Source organism: Lissotriton helveticus, chromosome 3_1 (genome assembly GCF_964261635.1).
Source record: "Lissotriton helveticus chromosome 3_1, aLisHel1.1, whole genome shotgun sequence".
Lineage (NCBI taxonomy): Eukaryota > Metazoa > Chordata > Amphibia > Caudata > Salamandridae > Lissotriton > Lissotriton helveticus.
This window is the reverse complement of record NC_136061.1, coordinates 1,519,950,284-1,519,966,697: the sequence shown is the minus strand read 5'-3', so window position 1 is coordinate 1,519,966,697 and position 16,414 is coordinate 1,519,950,284.

Genomic DNA, 16,414 nt, shown 5'->3' with positions numbered 1-16,414 from the left:
GCAGTCTGGACGACAACACCCACAAGGCCTAGCGCCAGGAGGTGCTACTGTCATACCTTTGTGCCCGGAGGCGCATAAAAATGGCCCAGGGATCACACGGCGGGCCAAGGGCGGGCCCGTTTGGGCCCGTCTGTGTTTAGACGAGGCTGGGCTGGGCCAGATCTCTTGATCGACCAATAGCGCAGTGGAGCACCTGGCAACTCCTCTGCCACAGCCACCTTGCCGGGAGTAAATCTAATCAAAAGGTAAGGAGATGGGGAAGCGCAAAACAGTCATGACAACAGCTAAGGGTCGCCCGCTCACCTCATCAATTACCAATTTCTTAATTACAGCCATGGGGGAAATAACAAGTGAAATTGAGTCTGTGGAGGAGAGTCTGACGGAAACACAAAGGGCCCTACAAAATGGAATTTCTACTGAGATAGATCAACAGAATAATATATTACTAGAACCCCCTGCTTCGACTAGTCTGGACATAGGTAGAGAAGAAGTAAATAATGGTACTATTCTTGAGGGGGGTTCCGTGATACTCTCTGCCCTCCACCATCAAAAAAATCTCAGGCTTGCGGGAAAGCTAAGAAAGACACTTTACTGATGGTAACACATAAAAAAACGGAGGCATCCCCCGAATTTAACAACAAAGTCTCGAGGAATGGAAGTTATTTTGGATCCTAAGAATGACGAGTCAATGGGAGACACTACGTCAACTAAACATCTCACTAAATCCGTAGAGGCAATTATTAAGGCACTTATTGATCCTCTTATAGGGGTGTTAAATAGCATTGATGTATCACTAAAGATACTAATTGGCTCCGCACTTCAAAAATGTCTTCTGGCACAGAAAATACAACCAACTCTATTCCCAATGCTGACTCGGATTTATCGCAGGTGGTACTCTCTCCCCTGTTACTGCCAGTAGTGGACCTCCCTATCAACACCATTCAGACTGCAATGCAATCAGTAAAACAGTCTGAAAGTGGTCAGTCGGGGCCTACACCTGTGCCTGGGGAAAAGAGTGGGTTTAATTCCATTGAGAGTCATCACAACAAACATTTGGCTGGCACACGAAAAAGTAACCAGAGAACACTTCATCTTCCCCCAGAAGCCACCCCTTATGTCATTGTGCTTAAAATTGTTCCCCCCTTGCCAACTAATATGGACGAAGACTGGAAGCAGCGTAAAAATAAAACAGTGCACTGGTTGGCAAAGGCTTTGGAATGGTCAGGAAATGAAGGCCTGTATGATAACATAAATAATGTTGAACGTGTGTCATGGGTGGGCCGACAGGTAAAAACTGAAACAGTTGACTGTGTTGTGTAAAGTTTAAGGATAGGACCCTTGGGGCAATAGTGCTGGGGGCCCTATTGAAGTTGTACCTTTAGGATATTTTTATAAACCGTTGAAAAACAAGGGTATTGGGTTTGTCCTGTCACACATTAAAATGTTTCCCTTGTTCACCATTCTAACTTTTAATCTCTTTTTTTCCCCTTTAGATCAAGTGGAATGACTGCTTTTGCAGCCCCTGGGAGCATTTGGTGTTAACAAATTAATCCCATTACACATACCTCTTGATCTCGAAGGTGTTAATAATTACGACTTCATAGCAACTCACACACCACCATTGGAAACTAAATCCTTAAGAGAAGCTCCTCTGGTCCACTCGGGTGGTATGTTAAATCCAACACACTCTACATTGTTTGATTTAAATAGTCCCATCTTTACTGAAACACCAGAGCCCTTGCCAGTATTGCCTGTAGTACCATCTAATGCACTAACAGACTTGGTGACAGACGATAACTGTGCTGCAGCCATTTGCTTTTTAGAGAGTGATTACAACAGCCACACTAATGTAACCATATACGGCAGTCTCTTCTGGAATATAGCAGGCCTGTCAAATAAACTAGAAATTAGAGAATGGGTAGCTATCGTGGGAAAGCATAGTATAGTGTGACTACAATAAACCTGGATGCAGGATATAGTTCATATAAACGGCTTCTACTCTATCCACACAGCAGCTAAAGCCTCCTTAGGTGGACATGATAAAGGAGAACTATTAACGTTGGTCTCAACAACATTAAGTGGTAGGGTAGGGAAGATGCATTTGGAGTCCCCGCATATTCAGATTATTAACATCTCAATTAGGAAAAACTTGATGATGGTTGTTGTTAATTTATATTATAATAATTTTAATACCATTAACACTGCCATTGCTCAAAACTGGAAATCTCACTAATGAAACATATAGAAGAGATAAACACGGACTTTGTAGTGCTTTGGGGGAGATTTTAACTGTAAATTAAGTCCCTCATCCAAATGAGCCGCATGTCATCGATTAACGGGGGATATGGAGGGTGGGTGTCATTTTGAACATAGTCCTTGTGGGAATATTTTTAACTCCCTGCTATTGAAACTCTCTCTTTTTTTAACTCAAGATCTTATAGAAATGTCAAGGTATGATGTAGTAACATATGTTGGAAGAGGCCAAGGCACTTTGATCGATTTTATTGCTTTATCCGATTATTATAATTCACATTCTGTGTTTTTTAATAAACCCAAAGTTTATTTTAGCGATCATTATCCGTTGTCTCTAGAATTGGTGGCCTCTTCTGATGTTTCAATTACGACTGCCAGGATATCCCCCTTAACTTATGATAAAAACAAGGGTTTAATACGTAAGTGGTCCTCCATTGATCCTGATATTGTTCGGGAGCAGATCATAAAAAGCAATCTAAGGCAAGTTTTACATTGCCTGGAAGATAACATAAATGTACAAGTTACGATTAAATCTTTCATGGCAATAACAGAGACAACTAAGGCGTTGCTAACTAAAAACCATAAAGATAGACCACAGAGAAATAAAAGGTGGTTCAATAAAGAATGTTCTCACCTCCATAATAAGGTATTTGAAATCCTGAAAGTTAAACCTCGTAATATAATCGAGTTGAGACAGATACGCTCAGATTACAGACCGGCATTGGAGAAACACAAGTTGGAAATCAGGCAGGAAGCATGGGGCCAACTACATGTGGAATGCCATAGTAAAGATTCTAGACTCTTTTGGCTAACTGTCAATCTAGAGTACTTTAGTGACACTAAAAATGGCAGTATTGACACAACAATAATGCCCGAGACCTGGGTAGATCATTTTGCTGGTATTTATAGATCTGGTAATGACCCCTACTGCTGTACTGATCTTCAATATGTGGCATCTACCTTGGAACCCTCTACCCTAGACGAGGTCCTTAAGGCCTTATCTCAAACTGTGAAGAACAAGGCGTCGGGCCAGATGGCATACCTGTTGTTCTGTTTTTAACCAACCTTCCCTTGTGGCTCCCATTATTAACTAACATATTGAGATGCTATGCGGCCCACTACCCTTCGGATTCCTGGAGATCGGTCATAATAGTCCCAACATTTAAAAATGTAAACAGGTCGGACTCAAATGTTACAGGCCAATATCTCTAATTGACTGTTCCTGCAAGATCATGGGTCGGGTAATATTAGAGAGATTGGAGACATGGATAACTGAAAATGGGAAGTTCTCCGATGTCCAATACGGCTTTAGAAAAGGCTTGGGCACGGTAGAGCAGTGCCTCAATCTGCACCTGGTCATTGGCAAATACACCCTGACTAAGCCTGGGTCTTTATACCTGGGGTTTATGGACCTGACCTCTGCCTTTGACTGGGTGCAGGGAGGATGCTCTGGGAGAAAATGCTATCCATGGGCATTGATCCACCCATTGTCCATGTTCTAGCTGCAATGCACCTAGGAGTCACAGGGAGAGTGCCATATGGAGTAGATGGTGAACTTACTACACTGATAAAGCACATTATGTACAAGGTAGCATTAAGCCACTTAAAGTGACTTAACTCTGCCTTGTACATAAGGTAACTTTCACGCTATGGTTAGCATGAATGGGGTGGGCAGTGGGTGTTGCGGTGGGCGTTCCACCACAACTCCCATTCATTTTGACTCAGCCCCCTATGTACAGGGGCGGCGTACATAGGAGGCAGCGCTAAAATGAAGACCAAGTAAAAACTGGTGCTAAGATGGTAAAATGAGAAGAAATGCGTTGTGCCGGACACATAGAAAAAGGAAAATGCCATTGTTTGTTTATGTACAGGAAGGTGTCCCTTCGTATACATAAACAAACTTTTTAAAACATGCCATTTTGTGACTTTCATGTGTGCTGCATGAAGCTGCATGCATTAAAGTGACAGAATAGCATTTCTAGGATTGTTTATGTGCAGGAAGGGACACCTTCCTACACATAAACAATCCTCCCCTGCACGGGGACACCCTTGCACTCTGGCTCAACGGTGTCTGCATTGGCGCTAAGTTGCTAAACTTAGCACCATCGCGGGGAAATCGCAAGGCTGCACCACATTCTTGTAAATATGGTGCAGCCTTGCGTTTCAGAAGTGGAGGAGAGAGGCATTAAGCCAGGAAAGCTAATGCCTCTCTCCTCCAAGTCCTTGTACATATCCCCCTCTATCTAATTTCTGAGTGGCTAAATATTTAAATAAAGTGCCTGACTCGTGCCCTTCTCATACTTGGGAATCGTGCCACGTTACATGATGAGCTCTCACAAGCTTTTGCATGCATATGTCTGCCTTGCAACTGGCAGGATAATGATAAAAGGAAAAGCTATGGAAGATTATTAGTATGTGCGAGTAGGTAGCGAAAATGGGAATCCCACTGTGAACGGTACTTTTAGAGTCCCAAATCTTTACATGCACATGAAAGTGTAGCACATGTAAAAACCCACAGTTTTCATACTTGATATGCTTACTAAATGAGGAAAAATCCACACAACTTCATCCACTATTACCTTAGACAACTGTGAGGTTCTAGCCGAATAGATGATGTTTACCATTGGGAAAAAGTTAATATTTTTAATATCAGTCCCCCATCTAGGACTGTTAATTCACTGCCACCCATTTATTCATCAACATGGCATAGTCACGAATCACCACCATTGCAAAGAGAGAGATGAGTGTGATGAACAGCTAGGTGAATGGAAGTTAATGACATGCAGGACTTTTGCAGAGTATAACTGAATGGAATACTGTGAATTTATGCCAGTCTGATTGTTATACAGCGTGTGTGTGTGTGTGTCTTTGTTAAATAATAGCTTTGCTAAAATGGAGCAAATGGTGAATTTAGAATATTTAAAATAATGCTAACAGTCTTGCATTGCTCACATTCACCACTCAAATTAATTTAATATTTCACTTTACTAATTCACCTCTAACACTGTATGGGTTCCAGAGTAGCGTGCTACTCACCGAAAAAGCACTTCAACACCCCATCAGGGGTAGCAAGCGCTATATAAATGCAAACCTTTCCCTTCTCTATCCCTTCACTATCCTTCTCAATACAATTAACTGACTAACATATCCACCACTCAAATTACTTTCATATTTTGACTATACTAATTCACCACTAATCCTTTATGGGTTCCAGAGTAGAGTGCTACTCGCCAAAGAAGCACTTCAACATCCCATAAGGGGTAGCAAGCGCTTTATATATGCAAACCTTTTTCCCTCTTCTACCCCTAAACAGTCCATCTCAATCCAAATAACTGGCTAGCATATCCACCATGTCCAAATAAGAGGAGTCTAAGGGGGAAAAAAAGGGCACAGGCCGCCCCCCACTCAAACCATAACACACAGCGATAGGCCTGTCACCCAAGACACTCTTAGGAAAATACTAATATGGCATGGATAATGGTGATACAAATAAACTTTATGTTTTATCACCACCCCTCAGTTTTTCTGGTGATTCAAATCCAGCCAAGTGTCAAACATTAATGAGGTACAAACACGGTAAACTATCAATCTGTCGTGATACCACCACCCACCAGACGCTACTTGTGGAAAAAGTGTGGAGAAGAGAGTGAGCCCCTCACGGAAGAACCGCCAATCGGGTTATCTGACTCACAATTGCCAGTATACCCAATTATCATCATTGGTGACTCACTCTCATAACAGTGGGAAATGGGAACAGAAAAAAACTAACAACATGTAACAGTGTTTTTTCGATATCAGCCCCACAATCTGCTGATAGTTCCTATCAAAACAAGTCAACGTATTGCCCTTGCTGTACTTTTGTGCACATATAACACAAACCACAAAACCAAGAAACCCCCAGTGAGAAAGAAACGTGAATCTCACACAGTTAAAACAGAAGAGTTCACTGGCCACTCATAATTTATTCTGGGCTGTGAATCCTTCTAACATAAAAATGACTCACACCATATATACTCTTAGGTGGGTCATAGTCGCCAACATGTTTCGTTGCTTGTACTTTCTGCGTCCTTTGATATCCGGCAGGTTGGAGTCGGGACGGGGCGCGGCTGATACTCGGCAGTACCGGTGATCCAGCGTGGGACACCCGACGATAGCGTGTTTTCGTAACCAACACGTGATCTCTTGAGGACACGGGCATACTGATTTTAGGGGTAGCAGGTATGCGTGAGAAACGCTAACCCCAGGTGTGTTTTGGAATACAGTGGCAATAACAGTGGGCAACCCCCATTTGCCCTGAAGAAGTTGCAGAAAGTACAAGCAACGAAACATGTTGGCGACTATGACCCACCTAAGAGTATATATGGTGTGAGTCATTTTTATGTTAGAAGGATTCACAGCCCAGAATAAATTATGAGTGCCCAGTGAACTCTTCTGTTTTAACTGTGTGAGATTCACGTTTCTTTCTCACTGGGGGTTTCTTGGTTTTGTGGTTTGTGGTTTGTGTTATATGTGCACAAAAGTACAGCAAGGGCAATACGTTGACTTGTTTTGATAGGAACTATCAGCAGATTGTGGGGCTGATATCGAAAAAACACTGTTACATGTTGTTAGTTTTTTTCTGTTCCCATTTCCCACTGTTATGAGAGTGAGTCACCAATGATGATAATTGTGTATACTGGCAATTGTGAGTCAGATAACCCGATTGGCGGTTCTTCCGTGAGGGGCTCACTCTCTTCTCCACACTTTTTCCACAAGTAGCGTCTGGTGGGTGGTGGTATCACGACAGATTGATAGTTTACCGTGTTTGTACCGCATTAATGTTTGACACTTGGCTGGATTTGAATCACCAGAAAAACTGAGGGGTGGTGATAAAACATAAAGTTTATTTGTATCACCATTATCCATGCCATATTAGTATTTTCCTAAGAGTGTCTTGGGTGACAGGCCTATCACTGTGTGTTATAGCATATCCACCACTCAAATTACGTTCATATTTTCACTATACTAATTCACCACTAATCCTTTATGAGTTCCGGAGTAGCGTGCTACTCACCAAAAAAGTGTTTTGTCACCTCATCAGGGGTAGTAAGTGCTATATAAATGCAATTACAGTACAATGCAATACAATACATTATAAATAGCATTACTCCTTTATATTTTCACACATCAAGGCTAATGGGAGGTGAACGAATCAGGAGTTGAAACTCCAGGGAGATAGTAAACGGCTGCCGAAAACATTGCACAAAGCTCATGCATTGTTGTGCTATGCTGCGGTTTGATACTCTATGATACGTGATGCTGAGTAATTATTCCAAACACATTGTTTACCACCAACGGGACACTTTGTGTTGTGACAGAGGGTAGCACAGCAACACAATGAGAATTAGGAAATGTGCTTGGAGCAGGGCAGGAGGAGATCAAGTAGAAAGGCCAGTTTGCAGAATGATACAAAGAGAATGCTTTTATTAAGAATGTACCACAACTAGCTGATTTTCCAACACACTCATGATCTCCTCCCCACTTCAGTGATGTCAACCATGGTCCACATTAATACCAAAAAACTGTTAGAGCGATGGCAGTACTTTCATGTGAATTCTCATCTTTTCCCATAAGTTATTTGTTGCCGTGCCACACAATTTGGCCTTTGCCCCTCCCCTTTTTTCATAACGCCCCAAACCCCCCTCTTGCTTTTTGACTCTAAGCTCAGGTGTTTTCAAAAATGGCAGAGCTGTCCACTTTGAACTGAGATATTAACGGGAACTAAAGGTGAATAAGGAGAAGACAAGCGAAATGGCGTCAAAAAGAAGTCAATAGAGAAAGGGCGAAGCGAAGCTAGAGAGCTGTGGGGTGGGGGAGGGTGTGGAAGAAATTCACAGTGATGAAGAGAGGGAGGGGAGCGTGAGTGGGAGGAAGAAAAAATATGACACTGTCAGTATCTTATTACCTCACGGAGGACACCTTGAGGAGGATGCGCTTCTGTTCTGAAAATAGATTTGGGAATGCATTCAAGGCAAGTATGCTGCTGAGTACAGGACAAAAACAGAGATGAGATATTGGGAGCACGGTGAGGCTGCTCCCAGCGCCGCTTCACCCCTCACCTCCTCCTCCCTGCCACACCGGTAACCGAGTCCCTGAGCGCAGCCAAGACACAGAGGCAGAAACAAGCGCTGCTAAAGTCAACGGTGCTGCCCTTTGTATTGTCAAAGTTAATAGCGTCGCCGCCAGTAAATTCACACGTAGCAAGCGCGGCATGATGGCAACAATGTAATCTTCACTTTGGCACAGACAGGGTACCGCCTGAGGGACAACAGTGCAAGCTTCTGCCACACAGAAACGCCAAAAGCAGTACAAGCTGCCCTCATTCAGGACAGATGCAGCTTGTGCGGAGGCCGTCCAGCCTTGCCTAATACATCCAGAATAAATATTAAATGTGCAGAAGAACCCTCCCCCTCTGGCAATCTCCCACATTGCCCCAGTTCAGGAGGCCTGGCTCTCCAGATTACCCCAGCACTCAATTGAGTCCCCTTCCCACCAGCCCCCCAAACACCTTGAGACCCTCACGGGTGAGTAGTTGTGCTTTACCAACCCTGATTGATTGATTGAGGCAAGCAAGCCTCATCTTACTACTCCCAATAACCACTTTCTAGACTCTTCCCTCTTGTATCCCCATTATCCTTTTCAATCCAAATAACAGACTGTTATGTTTAAAGTTAAATGTTATGGTGTGTTTTATATAGCGCTCGGCTACTCCGAGGAGTGTCCCGGCGCTTTTAACCCAAACGAACAAGGGACAAAGACAAGGAGGGAAAGAACCTACTGAACAAATGTTAAATGTTATGGTGTGTTTTATATAGCGCTCGGCTACTCCGAGGCGTGTCCCGGCGCTTTTAACTCACATGCCCACCGCTCAAATCTCACTATACTAATACACCACTAATAATTTTTGGGTTTCAGAGTACCGTGCTACTCACTAAAAAGCGCTTTGACACCTCATCAGGGGTAGTAAGTGATATATAAATACAATTACAATGTACAGCAGTGTACCCCTTCCACAAATACAGTACAGCTGCTGCGAATGCAAAACACAGGTGTACACGCTCAGCAGAAGTTTGCTAGAACACAACTGAAACAACTTGGACAGCAGAAGTGCAGGCTTCCCAGAGTATCAACACTAAACAAGGAAATGTGCAAGTTTCCTTCGCACATATCGATAGACTGTTTGCTGCTACCCACTGCTACCCAGGGACGGATACGAGCAGAAGAGCCAGGCTTTCACAAATGGTGTGTACAAGATCGGATAATCCAACTAAGCTTGTTACTTGTGGCTTGAATCAGATTGGGCATGGGCGACACAGTGGAACATCATTCGCAAGTTCAGATCCAGCAGTCTATGTATATAATATAACATATTTTAGTCAACACAACACAACTTCCTTCACTAGTGTAGATACAGTAGTTTTCTTTTCCACTAACTGCACAAAACTCTGTCCTGCACAAACCCGCTAACAATCTCACACAATTTAACTTCAACAAACAACTGACTTATCTCATTACTTGCTCTCCTGATCACCAATCCCTCAAACCCAAATTGCAACTGTGCTCCATTACATGACAGTGGTAGCAAACACTATACATAGGCCAGCAACTCATTACAGGCGAAAAGAGTGTAACTCAGTCACCCTCACTCTTCCTCCAGACACAAGCAGAGACATGCACTGTCTTAATTAATATTGCCTCATTTGGAGCAACAAGTGGCTCACGCTTAGTACTGAAGACTCCCACGAGGGCCATAACCTTTCACACTCCCAACCATACACAGGGGCATATTTATGAAATAGTCAAACAACGCAGCGCAGCAAGTCACTTTACTGCCCTGCATGTAGGGAAAGGGCAGGAATGCAAAATATGGCACATTCCAATCTTTTCCCTGGGCTGGAGCACAATGTGCTGCCTAGCATATATGCAGGCACCCTTGCACTATGGTGCAAGGGTGTCTGCTTGGTAAGCAGAATTGTTTTTGTGCAGGAAGGGACACCTTCCTGCACAAAAACAACATCTGAGACATTGTCCTCCTATTATGTGTGCTGCAGTATGCAGCACACATAGAAAGAGGAAGTGACAAGGAGAAATACCAATATTTCTCCATGTTATGCCTCACCTGGGTAGGTGTAGCATTTTTACACATTTCCAGGTTCATCAGTAATGGTAAATCTGGAAATGGGACATAATCCATGATTGTAAGAGGGGGAACACCCACGCTCCTCCCATGGAACACTTCTTTGGGGCAGAGTAATGCAACACGGATCAGAGACGGAATATAGAGTATTAAATATTGAGTAGCACAAATATTGAGAAATAAATATTGTGGGTCAGAAATATGAACAACAAGAATATTGTGGTCATGAATATAGAATTTTAGGTGATTAATATCAGTTTTAAAAATATAGAAGTGTTTAATATAGTTTTTATTATTGTTATGTATTTTACTATATATTTTATATGTATTTGATGTGTGTTTTTTTCTATAGAAATTGTTTGTATTTTTAAAATATGTGGCAAATTTTTAGCAGTTATCATTATTTTGTTTTAATTTTGCGCTTTTAGTTCCATAGCGGGTTGTGGGTTTATAGGGGAATAGGCTGGGAAGTCAATTAATTATATTAAATGTTTTGATTAATTTGTATCTATTAATATTTATTCATTTAATGTTTTCATATTTGGCTAATTGAGATGTTATAGTGTTAAGTGTGCAAAGTAAATTATTATTAATTAATTAATAATTCGTTGTTAATTAAATATAATTAAAAATTGGCAATTAATTATGGTAATTGTGTAATTAATTTTAGGTGTGTGTTGCAGTGTTAATAGGTGTAAAGGGTGGGAAGTAATTTATTTTTGATTTATGAATTAATAATTGTTAATTAATTTTAAATATTAATTGGTTATACATTTGGTAATTGCATAATAAATTTGAGGTGTGTGTTGTGGTTTTTATAGGTTTAAAGTGTGGGAAGTAATTTATTTTTAATTGATGAATTATTAATTGGTTGTTAATTAATTGTAAATAATTAATTAGTAATTAATTATGGTAATTGTGTAATTAATTTTAGGTGTGTGTTGTGGTGTTTATAGGAGTAAAGGGTGGTAAGTAATTTGTGGTAATTAATTAGGATATAGTTGTTAATGTTAATTATTTGATATATACTTTGGGTAATTGTTTATTTTTTGTGTGTGCTTTTTCATATAAATGGGTAAAGGGTGGGTATTAAATTACATTTAATTATTTAATAATTAGAAGTTTTACATTTTAAAATAAGTTTTAATCATGTTTTATTATTTTATAGTTTAATTTAGGTGTGTGTTGTAGGTGTGTGTTGTGGATATTATAGTGTTAACGTTTGTGTAAATTAGTGAAAAATGTTGAAGTGTTTTGTTATTGGTGTGGTGTTATAGGGTAGGAAATAAAAGAAATACAATTTTGTTTGAATTAATATATATTTTAAAAAAATATTTTCTAGTTTAAAAGTATTATTTTTTGTAATTTTAAAATAGTTTATTTGTTTTTTAAATTTTCTTGTTTGTGGTTGAGTGTGAATAGTAAAAAAACATTCTCCGCTATCCAACACTTTCCCTACTGTTGCATTCACTGGAGTGGGAATAGTCATTTTCACACCTCCGCTATCCAGCACTTTCTCTACTGTTGCACTCACTGGAGTGGGAATAGTAATTTTTACCTCTCCACTATCCAACAGTTTCCTTACTGTTGTTCTTACTGGAGTGGGATAGTAATTTTTACCCCTCCGCTATCCAGTACTTTCCCTACTGTTGCTCTCACTGGAGTGGGAATAGTGATGTATTCCCCTCCGCTATCCAACACTTTCCCTACTAATGCTCTCACTGGATTGGGAACAGTAATTTGTACCCCTGTGCTATCCAGTACTTTCCCTGCTCTTACACTCACTAGGGTGGGAATAGTAATTTTTACCCTCCTCTATCCAACACTTTCCCTACTGTTGCACTTCCTGGAGTGGGTATAGTATGTTTTCCCCTCCGCTATCCAGCACTTTCTCTACTGTTGCTCTCACTGGAGTGGGAATAGTAATTTTTATTCCTCAGGTTTGGTGTTATAGGGTAGGAAATAAAAGAAATACAATTTTGTTTGAATTAATATATATTTTTAAAAAATATTTTCTAGTTTAAAAGTATTATTTTTTGTAATTTTAAAATTGTTTATTTGTTTTTTCATTTTTTTGTTTGTGGTTTGTGGTTGAGTGTGAATAGTAAAAAAACATTCTCCGCTATCCAACACTTTCCCTACTGTTGCATTCACTGGAGTGGGAATAGTCATTTTTACACCTCCGCTATCCAGCACTTTCTCTACTGTTGCACTCACTGGAGTGGGAATAGTAATTTTTACCTCTCCACTATCCAACAGTTTCCTTACTGTTGTTCTTACTGGAGTGGGATAGTAATTTTTACCCCTCTGCTATCCAGTACTTTCCCTACTGTTGCTCTCACTGGAGTGGGAATAGTGATGTATTCCCCTCCGCTATCCAACACTTTCCCTACTGTTGCTCTCACTGGATTGGGAACAGTAATTTGTACCCCTGTGCTATCCAGTACTTTCCCTGCTCTTACACTCACTAGGGTGGGAATAGTAATTTTTACCCTCCTCTATCCAACACTTTCCCTACTGTTGCACTTCCTGGAGTGGGTATAGTATTTTTTCCCCTCCGCTATCCAGCACTTTCTCTACTGTTGCTCTCACTGGAGTGGGAATAGTAATTTTTATTCCTCAGCTATCCAGTACTTTCCCTACTGTTACACGCACTGGAGTGGGAATAGTAATTTTGACCCCTCCGCTATACAACACTTTCCCTACTGTTGCTCTAACTGGAGTGGGAATTATAATTTTTACCTCTCCGCTATCCAACACTTTCCCTACTGTTGCACTTACTGGAGTGGGAATAGTATTTTTTCCCCTTCGCTATCCAACATGTTCCCTACTGTTGCTCTCACTGGAGTGGGATTACTAATTTTTACCCCCCCCGGTATCCAACACTTTCTCTACTGTTGCACTGCGTGAAGTGGGAATAGTTATTTTTACATCTTTGTAATCCAACACTTTCCCTACTATTGCTCTTACTGGACTGGGAATAGTAATTTTAACCCTCTGCTATCCAAAACTTTCCCTACTGTTGCACTTACTGGAGTGGGAATAGTACTTTTTACCCCTCCGCTATCCAACACTTTCCCTACTGTTGCTCTAACTGGAGTGGGAATAGTATTTTTTCCCCTTCGCTATCCAACATGTTCCCTACTTTTGCTCTCACTGAAGTGGGAATAGTAATTTTTACCCCCCCGGTATCCAACACTTTCTCTACTGTTGCACTCTTTGGAGTGGGAATAGTAATTGTTACCCCTTCGCTATCCAACACTTTCCCTACTGTTGCACTGCGTGGAGTCGGAATAGTTATTTTTACATCTTTGTAATACAACACTTTCCCTACTATTGCTCTTACGGGACTGGGAATAGTAATTTTAACCCTCTGCTATCCAAAACTTTCCCTACTGTTGCACTTACTGGAGTGGGAATAGTACTTTTTACCCCTCCGCTATCCAACACTGTTGCACTCTTTGGAGTGGGAATAGTAATTTTTACTCTTCGCTATCCAATACTTTCCCTACTGTTGCACTGTGTGGAGTGGGAATAGTTATTTTTACATCTTCGTAATGCAACACTTTCCCTACTATTGCTCTTACTGGAGCGGGAATAGTAATTTTTACCCCGCTGCTATCCAACACTTTCCCTACTGTTGCCCTTACTGGAGTGGGAATAGTAATTTTTACCCCTCAATTATTGTGTAGTTAATTAATGTTTATTTGTTTTTTATTAATGCTATTTTTTCAATTGGTTAATAATTATGTAATTATGTAAACACAATTAATGCAAAATGTTGAAGTGTTTTGTTATTGGTGTGGAGTTATAGGGTAGGAAACAAAATAAAAACATTTATGTTTGAATTAATATTTTTGTTTTTTAAATATTTTCTAGTTTAAAAGTATTATTTGTTTGTAATTTTAATATTGTTTATTTGTTTTTTAATTTTTAATTTTTTTTTGTTTAAATGTTTGAGTGTGAAAAGTAAAAAAAAATACTCCACTATCCAACACTTTCCCTACTGTTGCATTCACTGGAGTGGGAATAGTAATTTTTACACTTCCGCTATCCAGCACTTTCCCTGCTGTTGCACTCATTGGAGTGGGAATAGTACCTCTCCGCTATCCAATACTTATTCTACAGTTACACTCAGTGGAGTGGGAATAGTAATTTGTACCCCTCCGCTATCCAACAGTTTCCCTACTGTTGCTCTTACTGGAGTGGTAATAGTAATGTTTACCCCTCTGCTATCCAGTATTTTCCCTACTGTTGCACTCACTGGAGTGGGAAGAGAATAATTTTACCCCTCCGCTATCCAACGCTTTCCCTACTGTTGCTCTCACTGGAGTGGAAAGAGTAATTTTTACATCTTCTCTATCCTACACTTTCCCTATTGTTGCACTTACTGGATTGGGAATAGTATTTTTTCCCCTTTGCTATCCAACACGTTTCCTACTGTTGCTCTCACTGGAGTGGAAATAGTACTTTTTACACCTCCGCTTGCCAGAACCAGCTGCTCTTCCTGCTGGCACTCGACACAGGAGCAGAATGACGCTAGCTCCCAATTCCGCAAAAGAACTCCCCAGCCACTCACTTAAGATATATATGAGTTGCTAGCAGAGCCCTCATGGGGAAAGGGGAATTGGACAGAGAAGAGAATGCACACAAATTTCTTCTTTCTTCTAATGGAGGATTCAGTGTCTGAGTTCTTCTTCCTCTCTGAGAAGTATTCTGTATCTTCTTCTCATTTTGGCTGAGTATTACCAGTATTCTGTGTGCCTTTGCCTCTCTTCTTTTGTTATCTTCTCTCTTTTTCTTTTAGCTCTTTCCTGGCTGTGAATGACAAATGCAATTTACTCTATAGTTTTATTCCTCTCTTAACTTATGTCTTGTCTTCTTTCCTTCAGGATTCTACTCTCACCTATGTGTAACCAAGAAGCTGCTGTAGAGGTAAGTCCTTTATTCACCTAAGCTGTAGCTTATAGCTGGAGCTGACTGCTGTTAACTTCACAGCTTCCACACATCAACTAGTAGTTGCTTTCACTCGAGTGCTGATTGGAATTCACCTTACTGCATTGGTTCATAAGGATTCGTCTTGTTAACCTTCTTAATACTTTAACTCCTTTTACTAAAAATGCTATGTACTAAGTGTCTTACTACGACACTCGCGTCAGGAATGCTTGTTCTGTCTCTGAATTTTTCTTCTTCTGAAGTACGCCACAATTTGTACTGCGCAGGCTCAAGCGAAGCGGAGCTTCTATGGAGCGTGCGCAGAGCAAGACCTTTTCTACACGGTTTGAAAAGTGCTATACAAATGCTTTCGAACATGCTTATTCTGTCTTGGTTTTCTCTTCTGGAAGTACACTACCACCTGAACTGCGCAGGTTCAAGCAAAGAGAAAACTTCAATGGAGCGTGCGCAAGCAAGTCAAACAACAACACGGTTATTTCGTAATTAAATCAGAACAGTCTTACTTGTCAGTGATTCTTCAAGTAATTCCTGCAACAAACTCAGGATACAAGCGACGCGATATTTTCCCTGACTACGCGCCGCACAATGGATACACATCCTGCTACTCCAAGGGTTCAGGTGAAGTGCGTAGTTCCCCACACGCTTCACCTGCTTGAGGCCAACTCTGTAAATCAGCTAGAACGCTAACCTCACCAGGCTTAAGAGATCGTTGGCATCCATGTTGCTTCTTGCCTTGCTTCTTATGTAGTTTTTGCAATTGCATGATTGCTGCTAACACTACCCCCTTGTTCTTACTGCATCTTTGCGCTGCTTTAGGGACACGTCTAGTGGGGGACCTGACAGTACCCTCCCTCAAGGAGCATCCTTCCTTCTGTGGTTTGTTAGGGTATCTTCTATGGAACTCAGCCACCAATCTTGGAGCGTTCACATCAGAGGCTAATTCCCATGATCTCTCCTCAGGGCCATAACCTTTCCAGTGCAACAAATAGTAAAGCCTACCCTCTTTTATTCTGGAGTCTAATATTTGTT